This window comes from Nothoprocta perdicaria, unplaced genomic scaffold, assembly GCF_003342845.1.
Source record: "Nothoprocta perdicaria isolate Ctin4 unplaced genomic scaffold, notPer1 scaffold_1, whole genome shotgun sequence".
Lineage (NCBI taxonomy): Eukaryota > Metazoa > Chordata > Aves > Tinamiformes > Tinamidae > Nothoprocta > Nothoprocta perdicaria.
The window spans coordinates 10,205,218-10,214,928 of record NW_020454093.1 but is presented as its reverse complement, the minus strand read 5'-3'; positions in this window follow the sequence as shown (position 1 = coordinate 10,214,928).

The window sequence follows — 9,711 nt, the reverse complement described above, 5'->3', positions numbered from 1 at the left end:
TTTGGGTAAAAGCAACAACTTTTTCAGAGATAATAACTTCTGCATAAATAGATAGGGTTTCTTAGTTCTGCTTCTCTGAACTATGCTGTAAATAGAAAGATTAAAGAATAAAGAAGTGAAAGCGAAGGAAAGTAAAACAGAGGGAGGAGTGTTATGAGTTTTTTCATGACCCTTGGAATTTCTAGTTGTTTGTCATTATACAAGAATGAACCCTATCCAAGAAGATAAACTGGTGGAAATGGAACATATTACACTTGAGGAAAACGAGCTTTTTCAAAGACAGCAACCACTTCTGAGCCCTAGCACTTGTGGAAGATGATGTCAAAGCTTCAAACTGCCTCTTTGCCCCCCCCCCCCTTTTTTTTTTTCTTTCCTTAAGTGATTGAATAATAAGTTGGAGAAAAACTTGGTTCCCAAATTAATTATATATGGCTATGTATGTAGGATTACCTGGAAGAAYAAAAGAAACATTGACTTATTAAGTCAGAAAGGTCTTACAGTTTAAATTAGCGTGGCCTAGCAAACAAAATGTGCAAAACTCCATGTTATCTTCTGTCTATAAAAATAAGAGATGTTGGTAGAGAAATATAACTGAAAATACTGAAAGGAAAGGCACTGGCCCTTAGAGTTTTTGATTATGGTGATAGATCTGAATGGAAATGGCAATGAGAGCCGAATAGAGCACTTAGCAGTACAAAAGTATTTTTCACTGTAGGTAGGTGCGTAGTCATAGATATAATAACTATGGAAAGGTGCGTGGCAAAAGGAGAGCACTGATGCCACAAGGGCTGGAGAACTTAACAGCTACCCTGACCTGGAGGGTCAGGAGCAGATGTGCAAATCAAGAGAGCAACGGAGACAGAAATAGGTGGAAAAAAAGAGTCAGAAAGGTACCTAGGACATGGAATCAGACAATGGAAGAGGAGAAGGCGGGAAAAGAAATTTTGATTTAGAAGGAGGAAATTAGTAACAGTTTATTTTTCATTATGACACAAGGAGGGTGGGGGTACTGAAAGGGGAGAGTTTGGTATAGACCAGGCATGGGAAATGAAACTGCAGAAAGAAAGATATTTAGGGACACATTTTAAGGTCATTCATTTCTGTACATTGGCAGTAATCCATTGTGGAGAACAGACAGCTACTGTAGTTAGTAAAGATAAATGTCGCTGAATTATAGATGAACATAATGGAAAAAATTCATGTCTAGCTGTTGTGTAAAATTAGGAGTGGGACATACTGGCTGTGTGGGCCTGTTGAATGCCAGGTACGTGGGTGCGCGAGGAGCCTTGGAAAAGGGTGTCCTGTTCAAGTGCTCTATTCAGCTCTTACACTAGCACTGTAATGTCATTATTTTTTCCTGCTCCAACCTCTGAGTACAAACCAAAGAATAGTAAACACTAAGTGTGTTGATGACTCAGCATGTCCATCTTCGATGGAGGGAACTATAAAGAGGAAAGACTTTCTCCTATGACCTTTATTACGACAACAGTTCATGGAGGCCCCCAAGATCATGCCTGCTAGTGAGCCTGGACCATGCTAATTCACAATGCCCAGCAGGCAGCAGAACCCCAAGCGGTTAGTCAAGAGATTTAAGTTAGCTAGACCTTAAAGCCTTTAGCTTTTCTGGCAGACACAGCTTTCATTACCTARCATTCATTACTTTAATGGATATAGTGCACTTTTCAGGTGATCGCTCCGCAAGAYTTTCCTATGCAAGTTCTCTTCGACGTGCAGAGCTCTCCATGTCTCCTTTCCGTGGAGCAACAAGTCTCCCTTTGGCTGCCACACGGAGCAGCAGTATCTGGCTCCTACAGCTGGCACAGCAGCTAAGGGGCATTTTATTGTCTTCTGCCTTCACCCAGCGCAGTTCTGAACAAAGTCACACTGATGATGTTGCTGCGACTGCTCCCACGCTACGCAGCTTGCTTGCCRAGCACCCATTTCTCTCCCTCCCGTCTCAGCTCTGGCTATTTTGCTTCCACTACCCCACAGACAATTTATCTCTCTGCATACAGGTTTGAGAGGACACACCTGCTTTCCCAGCAAGTTGCTTCAGCTGTCACAACCATTAAACATGTTAATAGCCAATTTGCTGTAGGCTGTGCTGTCTGCATACAAAATTAACCAGGTTGCACAGACTGCCGCTCAGGCGGTATTAGGAGAGTGACCAAGTACCACGGCAGCTGTAATTCCCTGGACCTACTCAGCCAGGGACTGCTGAAGGACAGGGGTGGATTAACTACACGCAGGTAGCCACCAAAGGCAGCCTCCTGCACACAGGCTGCTCTTACAGCCTGAGAAGCTACAATGGGTCACGACACAATTTAACTAGTGGCACACCCAGAAACTAAGCAATTGAAATCCTATTAATAAACAACTTCCATTTAAAATAATACAAACAAACAAACAATAGACGTATCGAGCATATACCTGTCCTCTACAGTTGTCCAGGAGCATCACAGAGAGTGAATAACAGAAGGTTTGGGAGGTGGATGGCTTACATGTGGGTCACTGGGAACAGAGCTATCAAAGGGCCAGGCCACCGTGGTGCTGGTTTACATCCAAACTGTAGCTTCTCCAGAACTAACACTATGACCTGATGTTTAAGGACACTGAAGTCCACTCATACATGTCTATCCCCATGTGGATTTCAGCTCAGTATTAGCTTTCCTTCCCTAAACTGCAAGACTAGATCTGATGGACATTCTCCCAACACACCTACCAAGTCAGGATGCAAGGAAACCTTGTTGGAGATCGGCCACTGCCACATTTCCCTGGTACTCAGTCATCCTGAGGCTATACAATCACCTAAGAGTGACCTGAGATCACTCAAAATCTTGGGAGACTTGAGATCCTTCTACTTTGCACCTTCTGACCATTTACACTAGGCTTGAACATGGGGAGGGGAGCACCCACATTGTGTCAAGGCATACAACTTCACACTTACTTTCTTTGCTTCAGTTCTCCAGTAAATGGTAGAAATTCATCCACTGTCCATATGCCTGCTGTTGCCAGAAATGCAAGTGTTGCTTGTAGAGAGAGCAAAATATTAGACTTTGGAGTGAAAAGAACAGAGAAAACTAAACACCACAATCATATTACTGTGGGAAAAAGTGGAAAGGCGAGAGAAAGCTGTCACCTCTGGCCAGGGAAATTCCTTAGCTACAGCTATTGAAAGCTACAAGACTATCCAAGGGGCTATCGTGTGTGATGTCTTACTCATATAACTTTCCTGAGATGCTTGCTGTCCTGCTCCAGCCATCCTAACTCTCTTTAATTTATTTTTTCAGAGCTGGATTTTGCCTCCACAGTAATTCCCTCCTTCTCAGACACACCTTTCCCAATATCATCCTCAGGCTGCAATCCCTTGGAAGTGAAGGAAAGAGGCCTTTCCTTTCAGCCAGACCCATCCCCTCCTATCAGAGCAGCACAGTCACTTGGCTCCGCTTCCAACACGTATTATCACTTGTCCCTGCCATGTGCACATCGCAATCTGTGCCACTTTCCGGCCACTCAGCCACCCTCTGCTTCTATGATTCAACTCCTGAAGATTGCTGTCAGCCTGAACGCCTCCTCCGTGACTGCTACGTGACACGTCCTACAAGCGATTGGAAATACCCTATGGAAGAATGAATTACTCATCCGTGTCATTGGTCTGGTCAGATCCTGAGTCTTGTCTGATGCAACCGACTCAACTGTAACTAGCAAAAAATAATCCCTAAATGAAGACAAAGTAACTGTCTTCCTCTTTTGGTCTAAGATTATGAGAAACGCAGCTCACCCCTAAACCAGGCCAACCCAGGAGAAAGTATCTCATTTTGTGGTTTATGCATAGAAAGCAAAACCTACTGCTATTTGCCTCTTCCTTGTACCAGTGCTGCCACCTTGGAAAGAATCTCTGCCCTTCTGCCCCAGCTGCCTCAACAAGAGCCTCCTGCCAAGAGCAACGTGCCCCCCGGGGCAGATCCAGCCCTTCCTGCTGCCCCTTCCCCGCTGCGGATAACACAGGGGTTGCTCCCAAGTCAGAATCTGGCACCGCAGGGGTTAATGCAGAGGGGGGSTGCTGGGGAGGAGAGGGTTAGCAGGAAGAAAATAGCCCGACACTCTTCCCAGCTTGTTTGATGGAGATGCGACCTGGCAGCATTGAAAAGCTTCAAGATTAATGGAGAAAAGGCGGAATCTGACAGCTTTTCCGCTGGTTTCACTCCTCCTGGGTGGGCCGATTGCTCTTGAATGTCACTTGCTACTTAATCTTGTGTATCTGAAACAGACTGACGTGTTTGGGGAGCCCYGCTTGCTCTGTATAGACATCAATTGGGAAGGCAGATAAAAGGAAACTGCATTGAATTACTCTCTTATGCCTTTTATAGAGCACTTTCTGACTACAAAATAATTAGTAGCCCCATCCAACGAAACCCATCGTGGTTGGGGTACTCTTTAAACACCAAAAGTGAGGAGGAGCAGAGTATCCCTTACTATCTTCCAGCTGCTTCCCAGAACTACCATGAAACTGAGACGTGTTTATACCCAAATGGAAACATCCCTAGATAATGTCATTTAGTATCACCTCTCTCTCTCTGAGACGCTCGCATCGATTTTTTTTCCTAACTCTATTGATTTCTGTCTGCTTGCAAGACCAAGATTTGCTGCAGAGTTAACAATTTATATTTTCTATATTTTCTCTGCTGAGCAGAAAAACATTTATGTACTCCTTAAAAAGGCAATACATCTCACAGTCAGTGAACAGGATACATTCCCCCATGTAGTAAATAAAGGCTCACAAAGGATACTAAAACTTAAGTTTTTCCCCATCTGCAGTGAAAGAAGATGGCGTTTGATTCCTTTTTTTTTTTTTTTTAATCCCAGAATTTCAAGCCCTATAGTTACTTACCTTTCACCCATGTAATACTGTTTACAGTCACCTAGAAAAAGCATCAAACAAAAATACCAGTCCCCCAYAGCACATGATATTTTCTTAATATCCCAGAGGGATTCTAGGGCTTTCTCCCATTCAATAAATAAAGATTGGTCCAGAGTTATGCAAGTGGAATAACAGAAAGTTGACACGACTTCTCAGTATACAATCAATAACACAAGCAAAGGCCCCACAGAGTTGGAGCTCRAAGTGAACAGCTGAACTTTCAAAGCATTTGAAAACTAAGGCGTGCTTTGCTTCCACTCAAATTCACTTGGGCCTTCTGCTAGAAAATTGTCCCAAATGTTTTAACACTGAGCCAACATGACACAAGACATGTTGAATCATCAAGTCTTAAAGCCTTTTCTTTTAAAAAATAAATTAAAAAAAAAATCACAACCAAATTTCAAAGGTTTAAGCTGCGTAACACCAGCTTCTAGTGAGSAAAAGTGTCCCAGATCAAACACCAAAACCACCTCTGTGTTTCAAAGACACCTGAAAAAATAGATCATTTGAGGTGACTGCTCCTTCCCCAATTCTGTAGACCTATTCAGTTGAGAGGGGGAAAAATTTGCTCTGTTCTGTTCAGTTCTCTTCCAGCAGTATTCCTTAGATCTAAGTGGCACTTTACAGCAAGAAAACGTGATTTTATACAAAGACTTGTAACAAGTTAGGGGAACAGTAGCCACTTCACTGGTTTTATTTCAGACAACTAATTTCTATGCCCTTCTGAGGAAGACAGAAGATACAAACTGAATGATGATTCACTTCAGTGGAAGTRTCACTGAGCTCTGTTATTTTGCTCATTTTGAATTTTTTTAATAAGGAAATTCTCAGTCACCTTAATTTTTTTTTTTTCTTTTAAACGAGCAACTGTTGTTTTCTGGTTGTTTCTGCTGCAGTAAAGCTGTGGAAAAAAAGAAAACTTTTAATCTCACAGAGTGCGCAATTTGTGCCAGTGTTTAAAAAAATCTTCATATTTGTAATAATTGTTTTACCTAATAAATCACAAAAATTTCCTAAGCTCCAACTWTCTCTTATGTTTTTCTGTTGTGCCAATGACTATGATTTAATAAATGAATAGGGTAATTACAATTATAGATATCAATATGTACCAGTAACAGCTTTCTTGTAGTTCACATCATTAATTCCACTTAATCCTTAAGACTGTAGTCTTTAAGATCCTTTTATATATTTCTCAGCATTAATCTTTTGACAAAATACAGAGAAAGATAGAGAAACAGAACAAGTCTGGGCAAGATGATTTCTAATAAATGTATTCCTTTATCAAGTATATGCTCAGATMATATGGATTCTGGAATGAAACAGGGGACACTAATGGAAAGTAGACTACTAGAATATTTTTACAATATTAAGTGCAAAGCAAAAGAAGCAACATGACATCCTAGAAATTATAGGTCCTCACATAATTTTTTCCCCCTCTAACTCTGGAAGAATGTTTACATTGTTAAAAATATATAGGGTTTTAAAGACATTTGCTAAATTTTGTTGAAAATTCTTTCTGTTGATGCAGTCCAGCTGAATTTATATCGGACTTGTCAGAATAAATCTTAATCTTTCTAGATTTTGCTTTGTTTGCTAAACTTGCTTGAGGTTTTTAAGAGCAGTGGTCAGCTTCTACACATGTGTATTTAACTTCATCTGTGAAATCACTGTGGCTCTTGGCAAAAATAGAAGTGAGAATGCACATAAGGGCTTACAGGAACCAGACCTTACATGGAAGATGTTCAGGCAAACCTGATGTGTGCTAGAGTTTCCAGTTTTTTTTTTTTTTTTTTTTTTTTTTTTTTTAGGAATTTGGAATAGACAATCTCAGTTAATTAAAATTATACTCCCTTCCCCTGGAGGGAAAAAGAAATTTTGATCTGATACTAACGTTTCATCAGAATAAAAGTAGGAGATGCAGCTAAGTCTTAGACAGCTTTTATAAAACAGGCCTATGGATTGCTCTCACATTAGGCCACAAAAGAGAAGTTCTTATTTAGGGGTTGTCGGTGCAACAGGTTGCAACAGCTCTTTGATTTGCAGCGTAGTTCAAAGCACTTGAGATCAGGGGTGACTGATGCCACACACTGCAGTGTTTCCCGCAAGCCCTCATGATCCGTGCACGGGGTTCTGAAAGGTCCAGCATCAATTCACAGCTAGCAGCTCCTCACGTGTGCAGACACACACAAACACACACCCCAAAATGAAAACCAGAGAGTTTCCTTTTCCTCCCACAAGCAGGAAATGCTGCTCTTCTGTATGAGACACAATCACAAACCAGGATTGCGTGGAGGAACAACACTGGTGGCAAGTCATAAGCTCAGACAAAACTAAATCCAAAATGTTTAGACTTCCATATTACTGTAGAAAAACAGAGATGTTCAAGATGGAGGTGGGCTTCAAAGCTGCCCAAAGACAAAAGGCAACAGAATCAGCAGCTGGAATTTGCACTGTCAAAAGGGAGGAGACCTTCACATGCACCTTACACCTTCTCCACAGCTCCCTGTCCTGGACAGACACAACATCCTGACACTAGAGGCTTAGTTTCTGTCAGGAGAAAAATTACTTTTTTTTTTTCATTCCCATTCTTCTATTAAGAAATGTTATTTGAAAGCCATCTGTTAAAGGTGTTTTTAAACTCCCAGAGGCTGATAAATCTACAGGTAAAACTTCTACCTTCTGCTGTTATTCTGAGCTTGAAGCAGCTGACCCCTCAGGATCCATTCCTGAGGCTTCAATTCCTATTTCATTATGTCATAAGGAAATGAGAAGGATAGAAAGGAACTGTAGGGCAAGAACTACTATTTCTTTTTCTTTTTCTTTTTTTTGAGTACGAATGATGTACAGTCCTGGGCATAAAGAGCCTATTCATGGCATGGTGCTCCGGAAAGCTAGGATAATGTAATAGTTAATAATAATTTCTTTCTCAGAATTGCTTCATCGCAAGAATTCCACAAGAGAAGAAAAAATGCCTTCCTTTGGCAAAATGGGTCCAAATTCCATTTGACCAACCTCTAGACACACTGACCCTGCGATCGTGATGTATCCTTGTTACTTGTGCTGCATCCTCACACAAATTCACTCCTATTTGCATCAGTCAAACTATTAAAATGTGTTAACGGCTTTCAGAATTTGCAAAGCAGAGTGCCATTCCTTAACATAAAAGCAAAAAACTCACATTACAAGATTAGAAGGAAAGACAGAGCCACCTGGCAAATTGCCAAGGCTGTGGATGTGTTTTGGAGCCAACGTGGYATCACATGGACTCATGCCAACAGCAGAGGTCTTGGACAGGAGCTGAGGAAGCACCATATGGTGGCCTCCAAGGCACTCAGGCGGTCCCAGGCAGGACATGCACCTCCCAGGAAGTCAACTGTTGGCTGTGGGAAAGCTTTTGGTATTACTGACCCCCTTTCAGTGGGAAAGAAGATGATACTAACACAGCATCTCCAGTCTTCCAGGTAGGGACCTGCTAGTCTCCCTAGAGACCTGGTTTCAGGTACAGGTGGACATCCTGGAGGAGCTGGAGCAGGAAGTGTAATTGCTGTGGCCAGTACTTACTGCAGAGCTATTAGGATGGAGGATGGACAAGTATGAGCGTTTTGGAGGAGAGAGCGAAACCTTGGGTGCAGGGGTTGCATTTGGCAGGTCTGAGGCTCTGCGCTACCAGGCAGCCCTTATGGCCCTTGAAGCACCAGCCAAAATACAGCTCAGTTCCAGACCTGTACAGGAGCTCTGGGACATGAAGCGGGGTTGCTGTACRCCATACACACACACACACATGCGTGTGGGGGTATTTAGAAAAAAACATGAAGCAATGGTCTTAAATCTCATCTTTTGTGTCAAGACTTGGGCTGAGGCGGGGATGACTGGTGATTAATCTGGGGACTTGACAACATGCAGTCTTTTCGCACGGTCTCTCACCATCCCTCCTCAAGTTAGCCTCAAGTGTGAGACTTTTTCCACAGTGCTTCCAGTAGCCTCGGCTTATTCCCTGGGTCTCGAATCCCAYGGGTTGTTCTGGAATCGTGGCCCAGACCTCCTTTCCCCAGGATGCCCGGCAAGGGGGCTCCCCATGGCGCACGGCTCCCCAGCTGCCACCACACACACAAACACACACACACACACCAACACACACATACACACACACACACACACACACACCCCAACACACCCCAACACACCCCAACACACACACACTCACAGGCGGCCGCGATCCAGCCTCCGCCGCCCGGCTCCGCGGCAGAGGAGGGAGCAGGCCGTGGGTAATCCAATTACCTCCTCCCAGTGGGGAAAGGAGAAGAGGCAAGAGGCAGGTCAGGAGACAGAAAACAAAAGGTTGAGCAACCGCCCGCAGCAGAACAGGGAATTCCAGGAGGGAGTGCTGAATTTGGTGGCATCCTGGTGAAAAAACAAACAAACAAACAAAAAACCCCCACGTTGCCATGGCCTTGCTGAGCACAGGGGCTCCAAGGCTGAGGGACTGTGATTAAGATTAATTGGGCCACTTCGGCCAAATTAGAGGCATTGTTTCAGGTTCTCACTGGAGTCAAAGACACGACAATGCACTGGCTTCAACTATGTGTTTTGCAAGTTTTCYTCAAGACTGAGAGGGTTGTTTGTTTGTTTTCCCCTCTGAATGAAATTGTGAATTCCATTGCTATGGAATACGTGGAGCTCTTTTAGTAACTGTTGCTGCACATAGACTACTGCCACTCTTCTAAGGGGTTATTGATGACACAGTGTAACACACTTAATTAGGCTGGCCACTTCACTAAGCCCATCTGCCA